We start from the raw sequence: 27430 nt of genomic DNA, 5'->3' as shown, positions 1-27430 counted from the left end.
TCACATATTAGGCCACAAAACAAGTCTCCATAAATTTAAGAAGATTGAAATAATACCAAGCATCTTTTCTGACCACAAAGGTATGAAACTAGTAATCAACTATAGGAAGAAAATCAGAAAAGCCACAAATACATGGAGATTAAACAAAATGCTACTGAACAACGATTGGGTTAAAGAAGAAATCAAAGAAGAAATCAAAAAATACCTGGAGACAAATGAAAATGAAAATACGACATGCCAGAATTTATGGGATACAGCAAAAGCGGTTCTAAGAGGGAAGTTTATAGCAATACAGGCCTATCTCAACAAACAAGAAAAATCTCAAATAAACAATCTAACAATGCACCTAAAGGAACTGGAAAAAGAAGAACAAACAAAGCCCAAAATCAGTAGAAGAAGGGAAATAATAAAAATCAGAGAAGAAATAAATGAAAAAGAGCACAAAAAAACAAAAGAAAAAATTAATAAAACCAAGAGCTGGTTCTTTGAAAAGATCAACAAAATAGACAAACCTTTAGCTAGACTCACCAAGAAAAAAGAGAGAAGACACAAATAAGTAAAATCAGAAATGAAAGAGGAGAGGTTACAACAGACACCTCAGAAATACAAAAGATTATAAGAGAATACTATGAAAAACTATATGCCAACCAATTCGACAATCTGGAAGAAATGGATAAATTCTTAGAATCATACAACTTTCCAAAACTGGATCAAGAAGAAGTAGAGAATTTGAATAGACCAATCACCAGTAAGGAGATCGAAACAGTAATCAAAAACCTCCCCAAAAATAAAAGTCCAGGACCAGACGGCTTCCCTGGTGAATTCTACCAAACATTCAAAGAAGACTTAATACCTATCCTTCTCAAACTCTTCCAACAAATTGAGGAGTGGGGGAAGCTCCCTAACTCATTCTACGAAGTTGACATTACCCTGGTACCAAAACCAGACAAGGACAACACAAAAAAAGAAAATTACAGGCCGATATCACTGATGAACATCGATGCGAAAATCCTCAACAAAATACTAGCAAATCGCATACAACAATACGTTAAAAAGATTATACACCATGATCAAGTGGGATTTATTCCAGGTATGCAGGGATGGTTTAACATTCGCAAATCAATCAACGTAATACACCACATTAATAAAATGAAGAACAAAAATCACATGATAATCTCAATAGATGCAGAGAAAGCATTTGACAAGATCCAGCATCCATTTATGATAAAAACTCTGAATAAAATGGGTATAGAAGGAAAGTACCTCAACATAATAAAGACCATATATGAGAAACCCACAGCTAATATCATCCTCAATGGTGAAAAACTGAAAGCTATCCCTCTAAGAACAGGAACCAGACAAGGATGCCCACTGTCACCACTCCTATTTAACATAGTATTGGAAGTCCTAGCCAGAGCAATCAGGCAAGAGAAAGAAATAAAAGGGATCCAAATTTGAAAGGAAGAAGTGAAACTGTCACTATTTGCAGATGACATGATTTTATATATAGAAAACCCTAAAGAATCCACCAGAAAACTTTTAGAAGTAATAAACGAATATGGTAAAGTTGCAGGATACAAAATCAACATACAAAAATCAGTTGCATTTCTGTACACTAACAACGAAGTAGCAGAAAGAGAAATTAAGAATACCATCCCATTTACAATTGCAACAAAAAGAATAAAATACCTAGGAATAAACTTAACCAAAGAGGTGAAAGATCTGTACACCGAAAACTATAAAACATTTCTGAAAGAAATTGAAGAAGACACAAAGAAATGGAAAGATATTCCGTGCTCTTGGATTGGAAGAATTAACTTAGTTAAGATGTCCATACTTCCTAAAGCCATCTATAGATTCAATGCAATCCCTCTCAAAGTTCCAACAACATTTTTCACAGAAATAGAACAAAGAATCCTAAAATTTATATGGAACAACAAAAGACCCCGAATAGCTAAAGGAATCCTGAGAAAAAAGAACAAAGCTGGAGGTATCACACTCCCTGATTTCAAAATATACTACAAAGCTATAGTAACCAAAACAGCATGGTACTGGCACAAAAACAGACACACAGATCAATGGAATAGAATCGAAAGCCCAGAAATAAACCCACACATCTATGGACAGCTAATCTTTGACAAAGGAGCCAAGAACATACAATGGGGAAAAGAAAGTCTCTTCAACAAATGGTGTTGGGAAAACTGGATAGCCATATGCAAAAAAATGAAAGTAGACCCTTAACTTACACCATACACAAAAATTAACTCCAAATGGATTAAAGACTTGAATGTAAGACCTGAAACTGTGAAAGTTCTAGAAGAAAACATAGGCAGTACGCTCTTCGACATCGGTCTTAGCAACATCTTTTCAAACACCACATCTGACCGGGCAAGAGAAACAATAGAAAAAATAAACAAATGGGACTACATCAAACTAAAAAGCTTCTGCACAGCAAAGGAAACCATCAACAAAACGAAAAGACAACCTGACAATTGGGAGAAGATATTTGCAAACCATACATCTGATAAGGGCTTAATCTCCAAAATATATAAAGAACTCATGCATCTCAACAACAAAAACTACCAACCCAATTAAAAATGGGCAAAAGACCTGAACAGACATTTCTCCAAAGAAGATATACAGATGGCCAACAGACACATGAAAAGATGTTCAAAATCACTAACTATCAGGGAAATGCAAATCAAAACTACAATGAGATATCACCTCACGCCCGTCAGAATGGCTATAATTAACAAGACAGGAAACAACATGTGTTGGAGAGGTTGTGGAGAGAAGGGAACTCTCATACACTGCTGGTGGGAGTGCAAACTGGTGCAGCCACTATGGAAAACAGTATGGAGATTCCTCAAAAAATCAACGATAGAACTACCATATGATCCAGATATTCCACTGTTGGGTATTTATCCAAAGAACTTGAAAACACCAATTTCCAAAGGTACATGCACCCCTGTGTTCATTGCAGCCTTATTCACGATAGCCAAGACTTGGAAGCAACCTAAGTGCCCATCAAGGGACGAATGGATAAAGAAGCTTTGGTATATATACACAATGGAATACTACTCAGCCATAAGAAAAGATGAAATCCAGCCATTTGTGACAACATGGATGGACATTGAGGGTATAATGCAAAGTGAAATAAGTCAGAGGGAGAAGGTCAAATACCGTATGATTTCCTTCATTAAGTAGTAGATAATAACAACAATAAACAAACACATAGGGACAGAGATTGGATTGGTGGTTACCAGAGGGGAAGTGGGGAGGGAGGAGGGTGAAAGGGATAATTCGGTACATGTGTGTGGTGATGGGTTGTAATTAGTATTTTGGTGGTGAACATGATGTAGTCCATGCAGAAATAGAAGTACAATGATGTACACCTGAAATTTTTACAATGTTATAAATCAATGTTACTGCAATAAACAAAAAATTAAAAAAAAAAGAAAATAAAGGAATATTATGAACAGCTCTATGTCTATAAATTTGATAATGTTGATGAAATGGACCAATTCTTCCAAAGACACAATCTACCAAAGTTCATACAAAAAGAAATAGACAATCTGAATAGGTCGGTATCTATTCAAGAATTGAATCAATAATTAATAACCTGCCCAAACAGGCCCAGATGGATTCACCGGTAAATCCTACCAAACATTTAAGGAAGAAATTATACCAATTCTCTACAATGTCTTCTAGAAAATAGAAGCAAAGGGAATATTTCCTAACTTATTCTGTGAGGCCAGCATTACTCTAATACCAAAACCACACAAAGACATACGATACAGGAAAAGTACAGATGAAATATCTCTCATGAATATAAATACAAAAATCATGAACAAAATATTAGCAAATAGAACACAACATTGTATAAGCCCCACACAAGTGGGATTTATTGCAGGTATGTGAGGCTGATTCAATTTTCGAAAATCAATTAATGTAACCCATCAAATCAATAGGCTATAGAAGAAAAAGCATATGATCACATCAATACATGGAGAAAAAGCATTTGACAAATCTAATACCCATTCACAATAAAAACTCTCATTAAACCAAGGACAGAGTGAAACTTCCTCAACTTGGTAAAGAGCATCTATAAAAAACATACAGTTAACATTATACTTCATAGTGAAGATAGAATGTTTTGACCCTAAGATCAGGAGCAAAGCAAAGATGTCCTTTCTCACCACTCCTATTCAACATGACTGGAAATCCCAGTTGATGAAATAAGAAAAGAAAAGGAAGTAAAAAGTATACAGATTGGGAAGGAAAAGTTAAAACTGCCTTTGTTCGCAGATATAATGTCTATGTAGAACATCCCAAAGAATCAACAACTACAACAAAAATCCTGGAACTAATGAGCAATTTTAATTTTAGCAAGGCTGCAGGATACAAGGTTAATAAACAAAAGTCAATTGCTTTCTTATATACCAGCAATGAACAATTGGAATATGAAATTAAAAACATACCACTTACATTAGCACAAAAAATTTAAATACTTAGGTATAGATCTAGCAAAATATATATAAGATGTATATGAGGAAAACTAAAAAATCTTGGTAAAATCAATCATAGATCTAAATAAATGGAGAGATATTCCATATACATGGATAGGAAGACTCAATATGTCAGTTCTTCCCAACTTGAGCTATGTATTAATGCAATCCCAATCAAAATTCCAGCCAGTTATTTTATGGATATCAAAAACTGACCTGGAAGTTAACATGGAAAGGCAACAGACACAAAATAGGAAATACAATATTGGGGGAGAAGAATAAAGTCTCAGGACTGACATTATCCAATTTCAAGACTTACTATAAAGCTACAGTAATCAAGACAGTGAGTGAGTGCCTTGGTTCAGGCTACTATAACAAAATACCAGAGATTGGGTAGCTTATAAACAGAAATTTATTTTTCACAGTTCTAGATGCTAGAAGTCCAAGATCAGGGTGCCAGCATGGTCGGGTTCTGGTGAAGGCCTTCCTTTGTGTTGCAGCCTGCAGACTTCTCACTTCTCTTTGTGTCCTCACATGGTAGAAGGGGCAAGGGATCTCTCTAGGTCTCTTCATAAGAGCACTAATCCCGTAAGGGCGGAGCCCTCATGACCTAATCACCTCCTTAAGGCCCCGCCTCTTAATACAATCACCTTTGGGGGCTAAGATTCAACATATGAATTTTAGGGAGACACATTCAGATCATAGCATTTCACCTCTGGTCTGGGGAAATTCATGTCCTTTTCACATGTAAAATACATTCATTCCATCCCTACAACCCCAAAAGTTAACTCTTTCCAACATCAACTCAGAAGTCTAAATTGAATGTCTCATCTAAATATCATCTAAATCAGATACGGCTGAGATAATTCATCCTGAGGCAAACTGCTCTCCAGCTGTGAACCTGTGAAATAAAACAAGTTAGGTGCTTCCAAAATACAGTGGTGGGACAGGCACAGGACAAACACTTCCATTCCAAAAGGGAGAAATAGGAAAGAAGAAAGGGATAACAGGTCCTAAGCAAGTCCAAACCTTTTAAGGCCTGCTGGAGTGGGTATCCTGCCTTCTGGACGTATTGGGGTGGTGGTGCTGTTCCCAAGGCTTTGCTTGGTCCCACTCCCATGGCTTTTTTAGGTACAGCCCACTCTGCAGCTCTCCCGGGTTAGAGTTCAGTGCCTGTGGCTCTCCCGGGCTGGAACTGCATACAGGTGGTTCTACTAGTTTGGGGTTATGGAGGCAGCCCTGTCCCCTAGCTCAACTGGGCACTGCCCTAGTGGGAGCTCTCTGTGATGACCCTGCCCTCTCAATGGCTCTTTGTCTCCACCCATCTAAATATATGCGGAGGTAGCCACATCCCCATAGCTCTTAGACTCTGCTTGCTGGTAGAAAAGGCACAGTGATGATGCCACCAAGGTTTACTGCTTGTGCCCTCCAGAGGAGCAGCCCCTTCAGCCTGTGCTTTGCCAGTGCACTTGATATAATCTTTTTCTTCCAGAAGAGTATCTGGCACATAGTAGGTAGGCTCCATCCTTTTGCAATAGGGAAAGGCAAAGGAATCCTGGCTACAGGAATCAAGATTTCAATTGCTGGAATGAAAAAGGAATCCTCATATATAAACTGGTAATTGGTATATTCTGAAGAATACTGCAGGCTTATTTGTGTAAAATCTTGGCCTTGCCCAAGGCCTATTCAATCCTCAGTGAAAATAGAGTGGCCATCAATTTAGCCATATGTCATATTTAGGCTCCTTAATTTTCTTAAGAGGCTGTCTACCCCAATTTCAGCTCACTTAATTGTAAAGCATACAGGCCTACATGTAACTGATAAGATTATTATTTCTGCATTCCAATTACCTCTCAGAAAATGCCAATTTCAGCTTTATACTGCCTAATTCTTATACACATCTGTGTGACAAGATAGTTTTTATAGAGCATTATCTGAAGAACATGCAGTCCATCTATTCCACTAAGTTGGTAACTGAACTGTTCTTTTCCACCCAAACACATTACCCTCTGAATCTGTAGTTCCCCACAGCAGTGATTGTTGGAATAATGTTTTCCTTTTTTATTCATTTGGACCTGAGAGTTTTGGGCAAGAATTCACACTGACATCTTACAAACTCAAATTTGACTCCTTCTCATCTATAATGTAACAGAAAGAACAAACTGAAAAGCTATGTAGTTCAAAAGAAGGGAGACACTCTGAAGAATCAATATACAGGCACCCCTCTGAAAAAAAATTTACTGTGAGAAATAGAAAGTTTTAAAACTTTACTGATTATAAGGTGTCAATATGACTAAAGGTAGCTGTGATGAAATTCAAATAGTAATGAAGATAAAAATTATTCTTAGCCTAGGAATAGGATACTTCTTTAATCCAATAAACACATACAGTGGTGTGCTGGTAAATGATTAATGATCAGATTTTCTAGGGGAGGAGGGAAGCCTTGATTTGTAGCATTTCCCAATTTCTGTGGTATGGGGCCGATTTCAAGCTATCAACATTATGTCAATGAACTTGAAGTTGGGAAAAGATATGCACAATCAGGTCTTACGAGCCAGTATGTGCTGCCTTCAGCACACCACCATGTCTCAAATGATCAGTTGATATCACAATTATTGGTGAAAAACCAGAAGCATAAGATCAGAGGCCAGAAAGGAATCCTGCTTTCACAACTATTACTTATCATTGGGCCAGAGTGTCTAGAACAATGGTTCTCAAAGCTAGCTTCTAGAAACATCTGAGAAGCTTTTCAAAATGACAGTGCCCAGGTTCCACCCTGGATATGAATTAAATCAGAATCTCTGGAGGTGAATCTTAGTTGTTTTTTTAAACTCTGCAGGTGATTTTAATGAATGGCAAGGGTGGTAAACCACTGGGCTATCTAATGTAATTAACTAAGAAATAGAAACAGAAAAGTCAAAACTATGGGAAAGGAGATAGAGTAATCAATATTAATCTATGACGTAACTGTCTACCTGCAACACCCAAGATAAACAATTGAAAAATTTCTAAAATTCACAAGAAAGTTTATTAAAATCCATGGTGAGAAAATAAAGATACAAAAATCATAAGCATCCTCTATACTACCAGTAACCAGTTCAAAAATTTAATAGGAAAAAAACAATGATGGGGCTGGCACCGTGGCTTAGTGGTTAAGTGCGTGTGCTCCGCTACTGGCGGCCTAGGTTTGCATCCCAGGCGCGCACCGACACACTGCTTGTTCGGCCATGCTGAGGCAGCATCCCACATATAGCAACTAGCAGGATGTGCAACTACGACATACAACTATCTACTGGGGCTTTGGGGAGAAAAAGGGAAAAAAAGGAGGAGGACTGGCAATAGATGTTAGCTCAGGGCTGGTCTTCCTCAGCAAAAAGAGGAGGATTGGCATGGATGTTAGCTCAGGGCTGATCTTCCTCACAAAAAAAAAAAAACAAACAAAAAAAACAATAGCACTCCGTGTGTGTATGTGCACACACGTGTTAGTCATATAATCAAACCTAGGAAGAAATATACATAAGTATTTAGGACTTATCTAAAGAAAAGTATAAAACATAGAAAACTTGCATAAATGAAAAAAATACTGTGATTCTGGAAACACTAAATACTGAAAAGTTGTCAACTTGATTTCAATTAAGTTATACAATTAACACAATTCAAATCAAAATGCCAATAAGCTTATGTTTTCTGGAAGATGATAATAATTCTAAAATTTACATGGGATAATGAACTAGCAAAAATGACTGAAACAATTTTTTAAAAGAAGAATAATTGGGGAGAATTTGTGCTACTTGATAGGAAAATGATTAATGATGCTACAACAGTAACAAGATCATACTAGTAGAAGAATAGTCAGACCAGTGGAAAAAATGAAAAGTTAAGGAAAAAAATATGATGTAAATATAAAAACTTAATATACAATAAAATCAGCATTATAAATTAGTGAAAAAAAGAAGTGTTCAATAAATGGAATTTAGAAAATTACATATTTGAGAAAAAAGTTAGATCTCTATCTCACAATCAAATAATATATACAACTTCAAATGAACGAAAGAGTTAAAATGTAAAAAAATAACCATTAAACAATTCACAGAAAATGCAAGTGAATTTTTATAGGCTCTTGGTTAGGGAATAACTTTCTGAGCATTTGAAACTTTGAATGCACCCTGGAACATGCCATGGATATATTGCAAGGGTGACAAATTCTATAAACTGGCACAGAGATGACCACGTGAGGGCTGTACTGGGGTTATGATTTAATGTACAGCATGCACTAAAACTAGGCATAATCAAAATGAGCCTATAGTCAGGGGCCAAACTGCATCAGAGTCATTTGAGAAGCTTTGTGAAATGCAAATCCCTGGATTTCAAGACAAGAGATTGATTCATTGGGTCCAGTATTATGCCTGGGAGTTTTTTGTTTTTTTAAATAACAACTTCTCAAAGGTGATTCTAGGGTGAGGCTGATTTCCTGTCATGTAATGTGATAGATAATGAGATTGGGAGTAAAAATAATCAAGGAAATGTCTTGGTCAAAGTTCTAACTACCACTCCAAATGAGGGCACAATGTTTTTTTTCCTTACATTTAGAGGTTAAAAAAAACACACACACAATAGCAAGAAAGTTAAAGTGGCTCCTCTAAAACATACGAGTCATGTCAGAGTGTCCCAATTAATCAAGGAAATGTTAGTAATATGATATTACTGTGAAAATTCTGGTTGCAAGAATAGTAAGGTCAGCTTTGATTACTTGCAGTTGACAAAACTGATCAAGTAAGAGGAATAAAGAAGTGACTCACAGAAAGTGTAGGCAGAAATGAGCCCATCAGGCTCTGACACAAGTCATGAAAGTAGTAATTACTAATGTAAAGATTGATCAGTTTCAGGAAGTTACAGTCTTGACACTGTATTTTAGGCTCCTGCTCATCCTCCTTGTTCAGTTATAAAACCCAGGGATGTCAGTCTAAAGGACAGCTGAAAGAAAGGTCACTTGTTCTTTTGTTGTTGTTGTATATAAGATGTGTGTGCCCCAAGTACAGTGATAAAAAACAATCCATCCATAGAATAACAAATGTTATAAACTATGGTGGTGGAAGATCGTCAAATATTTAATAACTAGTAATGGCACATGGTTCCATCAACCAGCAAGAGATGCTGTTTGTAAACAACAGAAATAACCACATTGGTGCCTCCTAACTACTTCAGACCTGGTTCATGCTATATATGCAGGAGAGAGGAGTGCTACCTGAAAAAAGGGTGGAGGCTACCTTAGTTAGCAGCTTAAAATAAATCCATCTGTGGCCTATTGGTTTTCCCTGGATTCAAATTATCAAGATTATTAATAATATTTACAACCTTGTGGCAGTAATTCTACTTTGGCAAATCTACCCAAAGTATAGATCGGAATTAACTCATCCACAAATACGCCATCACAAAAAAGGAAACAAGTGAGCCGGCCCAGTGGTACAAGCGGTTAAGTGCACATGCTCTGCTGCGGCGGCCTGGGGTTTGCCAGTTCGGATCCCGGGCGCGCACAGCCGCACTGCTTGTCAAGCCATGCTGTGGTAGGGTCCCATATAAAGTGGAGGAAGATGGGCATGGATGTTAGCCCAGGGCCAGTCTTCCTCAGCAAAAAGAGGAGGATTGGCAGATGTTAGCTCAGGGCTGATCTTCCTCACACACACAAAAAAGGAAACAAGTTAAATGCTCAACAAGGAGGAAATGATCTGACAAATTTTGGCTCTTTTATCTATTGTAATATTATGTAGCCATTAAAATATTTGCACAGCATTTTTAATTATATGGGATATGCTTATGTCACGGTAACAGTGGCCATGTAAATCTAAATCTCCCGACACATCCTCCATAAAGCAACATAGAAACACCATAAAAACATAAAAGTACACAAAGCCATGCCATCCACATAACAAAAACACAAAGAACACTCAAACTCCAAATTACTTGTAAGTAGGAGAATAAACACAAAATCCCGGAGTGCTATCACTCATATTCCCCCTTCACAAATCTTCACAGGGAGCAAGGGCAATGCTGGGAAAAGTTCATTTACGCGTACAGAAGGGGGCTAGAGACTTAAGTTAATAAAAAACCAGCACCAGAAAGACAAAGTCTACACAAAGTGTAAAAATACTGAAAAACAGTCAGGGGAGATCAGAGCACATAGGGAAGGATGTTAAAGCAGTTAAGCAGTTTTCAAAAGGCACTCTTTGAAAAGTATTGCTTCTAGGAAAGAAGAACGCAAAACGTAGGGGAGAGATACTCTGAAGATTGAGTGGGCAAAGGGAAGTAAAGCAAAAGAGGAAAATATAAGAATGAGCAAAGTTCTACCAGGCAAATGGAATCAATATCAGAGAAAGCACATTTAAAGCCAAAAAGCTTTAATTAAATGAGACAAAGGACACTTTTTAATGCAAAAAGCCATACTCAAAATGAAAATAGAACAGCAATGAATATCTGTGCATCAAATATAAGAGCAACCAACTTTATAAAGCAAAAATACAGGAGATACAAGGAGATGTCAATAGAAACACTAATAATAAGAGACTTTAACATACCATTTTCATTACACAACAGATCAAATGGACAAACAACAAGTAAGGATATAGAAGACCTAAATAACATAATCAATAAGGTCATTCCTATAGATATATATGAAATTATACAGCCCGATAATAGAGACTACACATCTTCTCAAGTGCACATTTAAGACTCGTAAAAAGTGATCACATATTAGGTCACAAAGATAACATCAATAAGTTCCATAAAGTTGAAATATTAAAACATTCTCTAATCACAATGCAATAAAACTAAAACATCATTTTAAAGTCCATTCTACCTAAAAATTTTAAACTTTCTATTAAATAATTCTTGAGTAAAGGAAGAAATACAAACTAAAATCACAAAAATTCTAAAAATACAAACCAAGATAATAAAAATACTACAAATGAAAACCTATGGGATACATTTAATGAAATGATAAGGGGGAAAATACACTAACATAAACACATTCATCAATAAAATAAAAGAATTAAAATAAATTAAATTCTCAGCTCAAAAAGCTAAAGAAAGAGCAACAAAGCCAACCAAGGGAAAGACCAACAAATGAAATAACAAAAAGAGCACAAATTAATAAAGCAGAGAAGAGAAAAACAGGAGATCTCATTAAAAAATTGAAATTTTATTTTTTTGGAAAAATTAACAAAATAGACAAACTACAAGCTAACTTTATCAAAAAAAGAAGAGATATACAAGAAAGCAGAAATATATGAAAAGAACAACCATTGAAACAGAAGAAATTTTAAAAATCATGAGAAACTAATTCGCAGACCTCAGTGATAATAAATTTTAAAGCCTACATGAAATTTTACCAAGATTGATCCCATCAGATATAGAAAGCTTAAATAATTTTCTATAGTAGAAATAGAGAAAGTTATTACTGAACTAAATCACATGCGTGCCTGAGTAAGCACGCACACACATACACACATACATACCCTAACACACAGAGGGAATTCTACCAAACATTCAAAGAACAGAGTCTCAATGATCCATAAATTTTTCTGGGACATTGAAAACAATGGGAAAGGTTGCAACTCTTTGTACAGTCGTGTGTCACTTAACGATGGGGTTATGTTCTGAGAAATACATTGTTAGGCAATTTCATTGTTGTGCAAACGTAGAGTGTACTTACACAAACCTAGAATGCATAGCCTACTACACACCTAGGCTATATGGTACGAACCTTATGGGGCCACCATCATATATGCAGTCCGTCATTGACCCAAACATTGTTTTGTGGTGCATGACTGTATAAACAAGTGTAATACTGATAACAAAACCTGATAAATGTAGTACCCCAAAATTATGGAACAATATCATCTATGAATAAAGATGCAAAAATTCAAAATAAAATATTAGTGAACAGGACCCAATACCATATTAAGAAAATAATATACCCTGGCTAAATTGGATTTAATCCAGAAATGCAAGAATGAAACAGTGGTGCAATATTAAGAAATATACTTATATAATATACCATTTTCATAGATATAAAAAAAATCATGATTATGTCCAAAGACGTTGAAAAAGCCTTCAACAAAATTCAACACCCATTCCTGACTTTTAAGAAAATTAAAATTAGGCATTGATAGATTAGCATTCTTTTTTTCTTTTTTTGTGAGGAAGATCAGCCCTGTGCTAACATCTGCCAATCCTCCTCTTTTTTTGCTGACGAAGTCTGGCCCTAGGCTAACATCCGTGCCCATCCTCCTCCACTTTATATGGGACGCCGCCAGAGCGTGGCTTGCCAAGCAGCACGTCAGTGTGCGCCGGGGATCTGAACTGGCGAACCCCAGGCCGCCGCAGCAGAGCGCATGCACTTAACTGCTTGCGCCACAGGGCCGGCCCCCAGATTAGCATTCTTAACATGATAAAACACATATACACACATACACACATGCATAAAGAAAAAGAAGTGCTTAGGAATTGGAAAAAAGAAGGAACACTCTCTATTTGCAGATGATATGAAAGTACACCCAGAAAACTTAGAGAACAAATGATAAAATTAATAAAAAACAATTGAAGCAATGACTAAGGCATCAAAATGTAAAATTAACGTACAGAAATCAATAGCCTTCATATACACAAACAAAAACCAGTCAGAAATTATAATAGTAGTGGATACCACTGGCAGTGGCAGTGGCGCCCATGACCTGAGGTTTTAAAAAGCGCACCGGTGCCAGAGACCAGAGACTGTAGGAGCCACAACCACACTCACGACTCAGCTCTTACCCCTCCCCCAGCAGTGACGGTTGGCGCCCACAACTGACACTTCAGGAAATGCAGCACGGTACTGGTGACCCAGCCTCCTTACTCTCCACTGGTGGTGGCAACTCTGACACCAGCCTTTCCAGCAGCAGGGGCTGTACCCAAGACACAGATACCACCAGCAGCGGCAACAGTGCCCATGACCTGAGGTTTCAAAAAGCACAATGGCGCCAGAGACCAGAGGCTTCAGGAGCAGCAGTGGCAATCACAACTTAGCCACTAACCCTAACTCAGCAGTGGCAGAGGGTGCCTGTGAGTTGAGGCTTGAGAAAACACAGAAGTACTCAAGCTTAGCCTCTACTTCTCCCCCAGCAGGTGGTTCCTGTGCCCTGGGGCTTCAGGAGCCACAGCAGTACCTGTGACCCAGACCCTAGGGTTGCCACCCCCAACACTGGCCCTACCAGCAGTGTTACATACAAGTCCCCTGAGCCCTGGCAACAGTGGTGACACCTGTGAACCCAGCACTCCCAGCAGTGGTGGTGCCAGCATCCCAGATAACCCGAGTGCAGCAGCACAGGTGGTGGACATGGCAACAGCACCAAAGCCTGTGGAGATCCAGTGGGGGAACACAAGACCCAGGAGACCCAGGAAGCAACAGAGGTGGTCGCAGCCTGGTGACCCTGGTGGCAACATGCACAACTGCAGCAAGATCACAAGCAGCAAGACACCAGCAACCTCAGAGGTACCAGCAACCTGAGGGGTACAAGCAGCACAATAAGGGCACTGATGATGCCACTGGCAGAGGCAGTGAAGGGTGGAAAGCACAGGCTCTTAAATACAACCAGAAGCAGTTCAGAATCAAAGTAACCAAAGCCTTACTCAAACAAAGGAAGGTGTTTACTACCACGAATGCACCGGAAGAGGAACAACTCATCAAGCACCATTAAAAACTACATAATACAGTAGCACAGAAAGAAAATGAGAACTGTCCAGAAACCATACTTGAAGCCATGGAAGATTACGATCTAACTGACAGAGAATTCGAAATAGCTGTCATGAAGAAACTCAATGAGTCACAAGAAACCTCAGTAAGGCAGTTCAATAAGCTCAGGAATAAAATTAATGAACAGAAGGGATACTTTAACAAAGAGATTGAAACTCTAAAAATAAACAATCATTCTGGAGATGAAGACACAATGAGATGAAAAATAAAGTAGAAAACATTGGAAATAGAGTACACCATAAAGAAGAGAGAATTACCAAGCTCTAAATAGAAATCTAGAAAGGATTCAGGCAGAAAAGGAGAAAGAACTAAGATTTTTTAAAAATGGAGAAATTCTATGAGAAATATCCAACTCATTTAGGAAAAGCAACATAAGGATAATGTATATTGACGAGAGGAAGAAAGGAGCAGAGATCTTTTTAAAGAAATAATACCTGAGAACTTCCCAAACCTGAGGAAGGAACTGGATATGCAAGTACATGAAACTAACAGAACTCCTAATCATCTAATGCAAAAAGACCTTCTCCAAGGCACACTATATTAAAACTGTCAAAAGTCAATGACAAAGAAAGAATATGAAGGGCAGCTAGAGAGAATAAAATTAATTACAAAGGAACCCTCATCAGCCTATCAGTGGAATTCTCAGCAGAAATTCTACAGACTAGGAGAGAGTAGAAGGATATATTCAAAATATTGAGAGACAAAAACTACCAGCCAAGAATACTCTATTCAACAAGTTATCCCTCAAATATGAAAGAGAAATAAAGGCTTTCCCAGGCAAATAAAAGCTGAGGGAGGAGGGAAGTCAAGATGGCGGCATAGGCAGACTCTGAATACACCTCCTCCCGCAGACACAGCCAATTTACAACTACTCATGGAAAAATTACCCCTGAGACAGAACTGAAAACTGGATAAGAGGAACTCCTGCAACAATGGACAATCCTAATTGAGGTGGAAGAGGCAGAAACTCCCTTCTGGAGAGGAAAAACACTGCCTTCACAAGCCACAGCGCTTCATGGCTGCCCTGGAGCAGCGCACAGGTATGCAGCCCTTCCTGGAGGCATGAGGCCCTGAGCTGGGGAGTGCCCCCACTGAGGGCATTTTGTGGACCCAGCACAATCGAGACGAATGGCATAATATCTGACTTTGCCTGCTAGTAAAACATCGGGGAGTACCCCCAGAAAAGCTGGTTCACAAAGAAATTAAAACTGGCTCTTAAAGGGCCCATGCACAAACTCACTCATTTCAGAAAGCAACCTAAAATCACCAGAAAGAAAGAAGCACAGTGTTGTGGTGAAAAGAGACTCACCTAATAGGCCCTGAGTGCATCTCAGTGAGGGGTGAGACCTCTCCAGGGACTGGGACATTGGCGGCGGCCATTGCTGTGGCCCGGTGTGGGCGGCAGGGCTTGGCAGCTGCAGAAGACTTGTGCTTCTCAAAGGCCCTGATAGGGGGTTGGCCCCACGTTCCAAAGCCTGAAACAATTGGGTGCTCCTGTGCCTGAGGCCAGCCACACCAAGCTGAAATCCTCAGAGAGCTGACAAGAGACCTAAAGGCTGGAGGCTTATAGCAATTGTAAGGCCCTGAGCCTAACAACCTGCCACGTTGGGGGCCTACTCACTTAAAAGAAATACTGCAACACAAATGTGGTATTAGAACTTGCAGCCAACTGTGCTGGGGCTCCCCACACCTGATAAAGAGACTGAAGGGCCCACAACAACTACAAGCAGCTGAGCATAACAACAGCTGGCCAGGAGCATAACTCAGCCTCCCTGGGCACCTACAGGGAGAGCAAACAGGCCACAACAGAAGGACACACATAGCCCACATAAGGGTCACCCCTGGAACATTGAGAAATCAGGGAAGCACACTGCAGGCATCCTAAGCCATCACTTACATAAGGTCACCTATCCAAGAGCAGGAGATGTAGCTGACCTACCTAATACGTAGACACAAGCACAGGGAAAGAGGCAAAATGAGGCAAAGGAATACATTCCAAGTAAGGGAACAGGACAAAACCCCAGAAATCGAACTAAGTGAAACAGAAATGAGCAACCTACCTGACAGAGAGTTCAAACTAAGAGTGTTAAGGATGCTGACTGATCTGGGGAGAAGAATAGATGAACTCAGTGAGAATTTCGACAAAGAAATGGAAGATATAAAGAAGAACCAATCAGAAATGAAGAATACAATACTGGAAATGAAAAAGTCACTAGAGGGACACAAAACCAGAGGAGAGGATACAGAAGAATGGATCTGCGAGTTGGACGAAAGACTAGAAGAAATTACCCAAGCTGAACAGGTAAAAGAGAAAAGAATTAAAAAGAGTGAGGACAGTCTAAGGGACCTCTGGGACAACATCAAGCGCACTAACATCCATGTTATAGGTGTCCTGGAAGGAGAAGAGCGAGACAAAGGGGCAGAGAATCTATTTCAAGATATAATAGATGAAAAATTCCCTAACCTATGGAAGGAAACAGACATCCAGGTACAGGAAGCACAGAGAGCCCCAAACAAGATAAACCCAAAGAGGCCCACACCAAGACACATCATAATCAAAATGTCCAGAATTAAAGATAAAGAGGGAATCCTAAAAGCCACAAGAGAAAGTCAAGTTACATACAAAGGAAACCCCATAAGGCTATCAGATGACTTCTCAGCAGAAATCTTACAGGCTAGAAGAGAGTGGCACGATATATTAAAAGTGCTAAAAGGAAAAAACTTACAGCCAAGAATACTCTACCCAGCAAGGTTATCATTCAAAATAGAAGGAGAGATAAAAATTTTCCCAGACAAGTGAAAATTAAAGGAGTTTGTCACCAAGAAACCAGTGCTACAAGAAATGTTAAAGGGACTGATTTAAGGGGAAAAGAGAAGACCACCAATAGGAAAAATTATCTATTTCCATGATAAGAGGGTAATGGATACAAATGCCAAAAAAAGAGCTTAGATATGTATCAAAAACATAAAATGAGGGAGGAGAGGAGTTAAAGAGTAGAGCTTTCAGACAGAGGTCAATCTAAAGAGACCATCAATTCTGTATAAAAGGAGAAAGGAACAGAGAAGGACTACTAAAACACTGAGAAAAAAAAAAGTTAAAAATTGGCAGTAAGTACATACTTATCAATAGCTACTTTAAACGTCAATGGACTAAATGCTCAAATTAAAAGGCATAGGGTGGCTGATTGGATAAAACACCAAGTCCCATATATAGGCTTCATACAAGAGATACACTTCAGACCTAAAGACACTCACAAACTGAAAGTGAAGGGATGGAAAAAGATACTCCATGCAAATGGCAATGAAAAGACAGCTGGGGTAGCAGTACGCATATCAGACAAAATAGACTTTAAAACAAAAACTGTAAAAAGAGACAAAGAAGGGCATTACATAATGATCAAGAGAACAATCTAACAAGAGGATACAAACTTGTAAATATCTACACACTCAATGTAGGTACACCTAAATATCTAAAGCCATTATTAACAGACATAAAAACAGAAATAGACAGTAACACAATAATAGTAGGGGACTTTAACACTCCACTTACACCACCGGATAGATCATCCAGACAGAAGATCAATAAGGAAACATTGGCCTTAAATGACACACTAGAACAGATAGACCTAGTAGATACATACAGAGCATTCCATCCAAAAACAAAGGATACACGTTCTTTTCAAATGCACATGGAACATTCTCCAGGATTGATCACATATTAGGCCACAAAAGAAGTCTCCGTAAATTTAAGAAGACTGAATTAATACCAAGCATCTTTTCTGACCACAACGGTATGAAACTGGAAATCATCTATAGGAAGAAAATCAGAAAAGCCACAAATACGTGGAGATTAAACAAAATGCTACTGAAGAATCACTGGGTCAACGAAGAAATCAAAGAAGGAATCAAAAAATACCTGGAGACAAATGAAAATGAAAATATGACATGCCAGAATTCATGGGATACAGTGAAAGCAGTTCTCAGAGGGAAGTTTATAGCAATACAGGCCTATCTCAACAAACAAGAAAAATCTCAAATAAATAATTTAAAAAGGCACCTGAAGGAACTGGAAAAAGAAGAGCAAACAAAGCCCCAAATCAGTAGAAGAAGGGAAATAATAAAAATTAGAGCAGAAATAAATGAAATAGAGACCAAAAAAAAAATAGAAAAAATTAGTAAAACCAAGAGCTGGTTCTCTGAAAAGATCAACAAAATTGACAAACCTTTAGCTAGACTCACCAAAAAAAAAACGAGAGAAGGCACAAATAAGTAAACTCAGAAATGAAAGAGGAGAAATTACAACAGACACCTCAGAAATACAAAAGATTATAAGAGAATACTATGAAAAGCTATATGCCAACCAATTCGACAATCTGGAAGAAATGGATAAATTCTTAGAATCATACACCCTTCCAAAACTGGATCTAGAAGAAATAGAGAATTTGAATAGACCAATCACCAGTAAGGAGATCGAAACAGTAATCAAAACCTCCCCAAAAATAAAAGTCCAGGACCAGACGGCTTCCCTGGTGAATTCTACCAAACATTCAAAGAAGACTTAATACCTATCCTTCCCAAACTCTTCCAGAAAATTGAGGAGGGGCAGAAGCTACCTAACTCATTCTATGAAGCCAACATTACCCTGATACCAAAACCAGACAAGGACAACGTAAAAAAAGAAAAATAGAGGCCAATATCACTGATGAACATCGATGCAAAAATCCTCAACAAAATAGTAGCAAATCGCATACAACAATACGTTAAAAAGATTATACACCATGATCAAGTGGGATTTATTCCAGGGATGCAGGGATGGTTTAACATTCGCAAATCAATCAACGTGATACACCACTCTAATAAAATGAAGAATAAAAATCACAAGATCATCTCAATAGATGCAGAGAAAGCATTTGACAAGATACAGCATCCATTTATGACAAAAACTCTGAAGAAAATGGGTATAGCAGGAAAGTACCTCAACATAATAAAGACCAAATATGACCAACCCAGAGCTAATATCATCCTGAATGGTGAAAAACTGAAAGCTATCCCACTAAGAACAGGAACCAGACAGGATGCCCACTGTCACCACTCCTATTTAACATAGTACTGGAAGTCCTAGCCAGAGCAATCAGGCAAGAGAAAGAAATAAAAGGGATCCAAATTTGAAAGGAAGAAGTGAAACTGTCACTATTTGCAGATGACATGATTTTATATATAGAAAACCCTAAAGAATCCACCAGAAAATTTTAGAAGCAATAAACCAATATGGTAAAGTTGCAGGATACAAAATCAACATACAAAAATCAGTTGCATTTCTATACACTAACAATGAAGTAGCAGAAAGAGAAATTAAGAATACCATCCCATTTACAATTGCAACAACAAGAATAAAATACCTAGGAATAAACTTAACGAAAGAGGTGAAAGATCTGTACACCGAAAACTATAAAACATTGCTGTAAGAAATTGAAGAAGACACAAAGAATTGGAAAGATATTCCGTGCTCTTGGATTGGAAGAATTAACATAGTTAAGATTTCCATACTTCCTAAAGCAATCTATAGATTCGATGCAATCCCTATCAAAGTTCCAACAACATTTTTCACAGAAATAGAACCAAGAATCCTAAAATTTATGTGGAACAACAAAAGACCCTGAATAGCTAAAGGACTCCTGAGAAAAAAGAACAAAGCTGAAGGTATCACACTCCCTGATTTCAAAATATACTACAAAGCTATAGTAACCAAAACAGCATGGTACTGGCACAAAAACAGACACACAGATCAATGGAATAGAATCGAAAGCCCAGAAATAAACACATACATCTATGGACAGCTAATCTTTGACAAAGGAGCCAAGAACATACAATGGAGAAAAGAAAGTCTCTTTAATAAATAGTGTTGGGAAAACTGGACAGTCACATGCAAAAGAATGAAACTACATTATCTTATACCATACAGAAAAATTAACTCAAAATGGATTAAAGACTTGAATGTAAGACCTGAAACTATAAAACTTCTAGAGGAAAACATGGGCAGTACACTCTTTGACATTGGTCTTAGCAGTATCTTTTCGAATACCATGTCTACTCAGGCAAAGGGAAACAAAAGAAAAAGTAAACAAATGGGACTACATCAAACTAAAAAGCTTCTGCAAGGCAAAGGAAACCATCAACAAAATGAAAAGACAACCTATCAACTGGGAGAAGAGATTTGCAACTCATATATCTGATAAGGGGTTAATATCCAAAATATACAAAGCACTCATAAAACTCACTAACAAAAAAGAAACAACCTGATTAAAAAATGGGCAGAGGATATGAACGGACATTTTTCCAAGAAGATATACAGATGTCCAACAAGCACATGAAAAGATGTTCAGCACCTCTAATTATTAGCAATATGCAAATCAAAACCACATTGAGCTATCACCTCACTCCTGTCAGAATGGCTGTTATTAAAAAGACAAGAAATAACAAGTGTTGGAGAAGATGTGACAAAAAGGGAACCCTTCTACACTGCTAGTGGGAATGTAAATTGGTGCAGCCACTATGTAAAACAGTATGGAGATGCCTCAAAAAATTAAAAACAGAAATACCATATGATGCAGGTATTCCACTTCTGGGTATTTATCCAAAGAAGATGAAAACACTAATTCGAAAAGATATTATGCACTCCTGTGTTCATTGCAGCATTATTCACAATAGTCAAGACTTGGAAGCAACCTAAGTGGCCATCAATGGACGAATGGACAAAGAAGATGTGGTATATATACACAACGGAATACTACTGAGCGATAAAAAAGATGAAATCTTGCCATTTGTGACAACACGGAAGAACCTTGAGGTATTTTGCTAAGCGAAGTAAGTCAGACAGAGAATGACAATTACCATTTGACTTCATTCATGTGTGGAAGATAAACAAACAAATGCACAGATATGGAGAACAGATTGCTGGTTACCTGAATGGAATAGGGGAGAGGACAGGGCAAAAGAGGTAAAGGGGCACATGTGCATGGTGGCAGATGGAAACTAGACTTTTTTTGGTGAACTCAATGCAGTCTATACAGAAGTCAATACATAATGATGTACACCTGAAATTTATATAATGTTATAAACCAATGTGACCTCACTAAAATATATGTATATATAAATATATATACAACATTATTCATTACAGTATTGGTTACAGGTATAAAATATCAGAAATAAACTAAATGCCCCTATATAGGACAATGGTTGAATAAACTGTGGTACATCCACATAATGGAGTACTTGTGGCTATAAAAAAGAATGAGGGAGACCTCTATGAACTTATATGGGGTAGTTTCCAGAACATATTGTTAAGTTTTAAAAGCTAAGTATATACTCCATTTTGTGTAAGAAAGAAGGAGGGGGATGAGAAAATATATACACATTTTCTCATTTGCACAAAAAAGCAACACAGGTAGGATAAAACACACACTAATGAGATTTGTTACCTTCAGAGTTTGAGTGGGAACTGGTAGAAAAGATGAGGAGGGATAGGAATGGAGTAGAAAGAACTGGGGAGAAGTGACACTTCTCTTGGATAAACCTTTTTGTATAATTCTGACTTTTGCAACCATTTTAAAGTTGCATATGCTCAAAAAATAAAATAAAAGCAAAGGAATGGGGGAAACCCCACAATGGAAGAGAAACAGAAATGAAACTAACCGTATTTCTAATGAATAATAAAATACACCAAGGCCAAGGCCAGTGTGAGGGAGGGTGGAAAATCCAAGTAATTTTTGAACAAAGCATTTTGACTCTATACCTTCAGGCTAAAGGTCAAAAGAAATATAAACAAATATTGAAGCATATTTAGTAAGATTTTTTAAGAGGTATTAAATAGCAATTCTGAAATTACTTTGTGTATTCTAGGACTAAGCAAAACTGTAAATACATTTTCAATAATGGGAGCCAGGTTTCTCATTGTCTGAGAAGCGAATTACAAATATGGAAAAGAGGAAGGCTTTAATGAACCTCATAGTGTTGGATTAGAATTAAAAGCATCAGAATGAATTCACAATTTTTTTTTTTAATTTTATTTTTTTCCCCCTAAGCCCCAGTAGATAGTCGTAAGTCATAGCTGCACATCCTTCTAGTTGCTGTATGTGGGACACGGCCTCAGCATGGCCGGAGAAGCGGTGCGTCGGTGCGCACTCGGGATCCGAACCCCGGGCTGCCAGCAGCACAGCGCGCGCACTTAACCGCCAAGCCACGGGGCCGGCCCTGAATTCACAATTTTAATATACAGATAGATAGATACGTAAAAGTATGTGTGTGTGTCTATATATACTGAGTGCTGAGAGGACCTAGAAGCAATGAAACCCCAGTAGCAATGAGTACATCTAGTGCCGAGATCTTGGTTTCTAAAAACTTTTCTCCACTAAAATGAATCAGGGATCCTCGGAGAAATGGCTGGATCCAGAGCTGGGGCTGGCAAAATATAAGATAAGACTGGAATTTCTTGTGCCAGAAAGTAAAGAAGTGCTCAAAAAATGAAGGGAAATGTCAAAAGGACAGAGAAACCAGCTTGTAGAGGTTCTGACTGGCCAAATATATGATGATCTGAGCATCAAAATAATGATAGTAATGGATTGTAATCCATTGAATAAAATAAGAACCCATGGATCCATACTGCTATCAGGAAATGAATGGATGATAAGGGAAAGCTCTGTCTTATAGTAGAATGCCAACTAATAAATGTAGAAGGAGAGGTGGAATTATAAAATCACCTTTTGGAACCTATCACAGTAACATTGTAATAATTAATTCAACCAAGCACCATGAATAGATGCTAAAACAAGTGGGTGAATTTGATGAGAAAAAGGATAGTCTTAAAATGCTCTCCCACGAATTCCTTATTCATTGCAAAGAGAAGAATAGTAACTTTACAGCAGAGAAATCTGGCAGAGCCTAGTTTAATCAACTGATCAAAATTAACATCACCAGTTAATGGCACGTGTGTATCTTGGTATCTTCAATCAGAGGGACTGCAACAAAAATTAAAAGTAAAATTAAAACGAATAAGTTTTAAAAGAGTTTAAATAAACTTTCAAATAATGCTTTTTGGACATTTGTAACATTTAAACAGGATATTCAGGCTTAAAAATGCACTAAGACTTTTGGGACATAATGTATACATATTTTTCTGAAACGTTTGAGAATAAGTTGTGCTGAGAAAGACACAAATCACTTCTGTGGTATTCCTGCCCAAAATGCAAAACCTGAATCTAATCACAAGGAAACATCAGACAAACCCAAAATGAGGGGTGTTCTACAAAATCACTGGCCTGTATTCTTCAAAAATGACAAGGTCATAAAAAGATAAAGGAAGGTTGAGGATCTGTTTAAGAGTAAAGAAAACTAAAGCAATATGACAATCAAAGCCAATACATGATCTAAGATTCCCTTTTGCTATTAAAGGACATTATTGGGACAGGTGGTGAATTAATAATAAGGTCTGAATGTTAGAAAATGGTATTGTATTAATGTTAACTTCCTTGTCTTAATAATTGTACTGTCGTTATGCAAGATAATTTCCTTGTTTTTAGGAAAATACATACCGATGTATTTAAGGTAAAGAGGCATCGCATCTGAAACTTACTCTCAAATGCTTCAGAAAAATACATATACAGTATGTCCCTAAAGTCTTAGTGCCTTTTTAAGCCTGAATATCCTCAGAAGTTTAAAATGTTACATATGTGCAAAAAGCATTATTATAAAGTTTATAAATTCCTTTAAAACTTATTTATTGGTTTTAATTTTAATTTTTGTTGCAGTCCCTCTGATTGAAGATAACAAATGCTGAAGCATGGGAAACCCTAGGCAAAGATATCTAGCCTGTTCTGAATCTCTTGGCACCCTTTGGCACTACTATAACCACAAATACTCACACATGTGAGTATGTATGAGTATGTGTATGTAGGTTACCAAAATGTGGGCATATACATATGTGTAATGTAGACTGCCAAAGTGGTTGAAGTTGGCTGAAGCAGTGACCTGAAAACAAACACAAACCAGTATCTCCCAGGATTATCTGAACAATAATCTAATCATCATTTTAAACAGCAGTTCCCAAAAGAATGACTACATATCAAGCCATCGAAATCATCTGGAGAACTTTAAAATCTATAGATTCCGAGACTCTGCCTCAGAGAGACTGAATCAGAATCTCTAAAGATGGGACCAGGAAATCTATTTTTACAGCACTCCCTAGATTTTTCTAACACACAATCCAGTTTAGCAATCACTGATTTTCAACACCTTCCAGTTGCCCATCATTCTTGAGGTGGGAACCAGTTGACTGAGAGAGAGAGGAAAAAAATGTTGGACATCCAGTCTACTGAAAGATAAGAATTAAAACAAGAATTCCATTCTAGAGATTGTATCTCACTACATTAACTCCAAGAAGATAGATGTGCTAGAATCATCACAAAACCAGGTTACATAAAAGGTCAAGGAAGGGAGAACTTCCTTAAGGAAAGCAGAAGAAATGGTAACTCTATAAGAAGATGAAGCAGCTAAGAGGCTTCATTTCCTCATACATGGAGTTGTCCATCCAGCCATATACCCTGCCTGTAGACAATAACATCGGAGGAAATGTGGGTAACATTCATAGTTAAAAGGTGTCAATAAAGGTTTGTATTAATATTTTAGTGAAGTTTGCCGGCTACTATGTGCTAGTCCTATTGAAACACTCTACTTGCATTACCTCATTTAAGCATCACCACAGCCCTATGAATTTCTGTTTATTACCTTCCTTATCTTGCAAGTGGGAAAACACAGGCCCAGAGAGGTTAAGAAAAATGCTCAAAGAGGCACCACTAATGAGTAATGGGATCAGGATTTAAAGAGAAGCAGGCTGGCACCAGAATGTGCACACTCTACTGTTCTGCCTCACCCCAAAAATGATATCTGAGAAGGAAACCTAAAAAAAAAACAGAAGAGAACTGAAATGAGCTGTACTGAACATCTAGTGAAGAGAAAACTTGGTCTTAATAATCTTTTCTTTTTGTTTTTCTGATTAGTGCCTTTTGATGGATAGTCCCTTCTCTCCAGATGAGGCTAGTTGGTGGCATTTTACATCCTCTCTTGCCTTAGCATATTTTTACAGGCTCCTGTTTGATTCTACTTAGATAATCAGACCTAGGGGACTTCTTTCACTAATTGCTTAGTAGAATTTCTGTCACATTGGCACTCTTTTCATCCCGATATCTAAATGCAGGACACATATGGATTTAGGTAATGTCCTTAGCATCTTAGATTGGGGAGCATTCAGCTCTGTTAGTGTTAACCAGCAGATGATTTATATCACAAGATATCAGAAGTCTACAAGAAGATAAGAGGAACCTCAAGGAAAAAGTGAACCTCTCCTGACCCTCATTTATTTTGATACTGCTTTTGATGCCAGATGGGGCTGAATTGGGAGGGAATTGAAAAATATATTGTAATGAAGGCAGAGTTATAAGCTCTATAAACCCTTCTGAAAGACATGAGGGAAGTCAGTAAATTTTTCTTAGAAACTAAAAAGCAGACTGGTCTTGCCTACATGGCCCAGGACCCCAGGGAGGCCATCACAGTTAGCACTGGACTTAACAACAGAATCCTAAAATTTCAATATTTATATTACATTCTGGATCACTAGAAAGAATCAGAGGTTAAAGAAGCTCAAAATTTCTAATAGACATCTCTACGACCTAGAACAGAAAGAAAAGATAAGTGAGTTTACAGGAAAAAAAGAAAAAGTAAAGTTCTACCTGTTCTAGGAGGGGCAAAGATTATGAACAAGCCGGAGAAGATCAGGAGGAAGTTAAAGTGTTCATTATAATACAAATCATAATGTTACCCACCATTTATTTTTCATAGCTAACAGGTATTGAATGTTTAACTATATATAGGAACTTTGCTCAGTATTTTACATACATTACCTTAGTAAATCCTTGAAACCCTGTGAACTAGGTAATCGTATTTGCCCCATTTTACACATAAGAAAACCGGAGCTCAGAGAAATTATGTTACTTCCCAAGGACACACAATTAGTAAGTAATGGAGCTAAGATTTGAATATAAGCCTGTGCTCTTAACCATTATGGTATACTGCTGAGTCAAAAAATACCTAGTAGAAAAGTAGGAGGAAAAAACATATCTCCATGTAGCCAAGTAACCAATATCTCCCAGGTGAAGCTTACCAACTCTGTAGGAAGAAGTTAATCTTAATATATGAGCAATAGAGTAATTTAGAGAAAAGGAGTTAAATATTCTTTGAAATTTATCAAAAAATATGAGTTAAAGTATGTGGGTTAAGAATATAAGGGCACAATTCCAAATAAAATAAGTGATTTACGCCAGGATCATGAATGGTAGTAAGGCCATTGGAGATAATGTTGTCGGGAAGCAACATATTCATATCACGCCAGAGAATTACTTGATAAATTAATTAACTAATACAAAGGAGAAATATACCTTTACAATGCGGATATCTGGCAATCACTATCTCAGGCAGGTGTTCAAACTGTATCACTAATAATGGTAAAAGAAGATTTCTCCTGATGTGATACAATGAGAAGTACACAATCTCATCTATGAAGCATTCTTGCCAAAAATGTTTATGCTGATATACTCAGTCTTCTAAACCCAGCTTCCAATTTACAGGAAACATGGGGATAGAAGAACAAGTTATATAAAATGATGAGGAAGTTATCGGACAAATCTAGAATGTGGGACATTCTCCAAGAAAACTAGCTAGGGCTCTTCAAAAAGACAGTGTCTTAGAAAAAAAGATGGAGGTACTGTTCTAGATTAAAAGAGATTAAAGACACATAGAAATTGTGTACAATTGGGGAAATCTGACTATGGACTTGATGTCAGATTATCTCATGGAATTAATTTTTTTAGATTAATGGTATTGTGGTTATATAAGAGAATCATTCTTAGGAGTTGCATGCTGAAGTATTTGAGAGTGAAGTGTGTGTGTGTGTGTATGTGTGTGTATATATGTTCTCTCTCCCTCTCTCTAATAGAAAATAAGATATATAACATAGAAAGATAGATATATAGATATATATATAAATAATATAGTAGATATAAATAGCACAACAGAGACAGAGACA

At 37.4% G+C, this 27430-nt stretch overlaps 1 protein-coding gene across 4 annotated transcripts in view; it reads right to left on the bottom strand.

The window, feature by feature from the left end:
* OPHN1 (oligophrenin 1) overlaps positions 1 to 27430 on the bottom strand; it is a 581757-nt gene that overhangs the window by 174805 nt on the left and 379522 nt on the right. The gene's annotated exons all lie outside the window — the stretch shown is intronic.

Source organism: Ceratotherium simum, chromosome X (assembly GCF_057802395.1).
Source record: "Ceratotherium simum simum isolate JZ-2026a chromosome X, ASM5780239v1, whole genome shotgun sequence".
Classification (NCBI taxonomy): Eukaryota; Metazoa; Chordata; class Mammalia; order Perissodactyla; family Rhinocerotidae; genus Ceratotherium; species Ceratotherium simum.
This window is presented reverse-complemented; position numbering and strand designations above follow the sequence as displayed.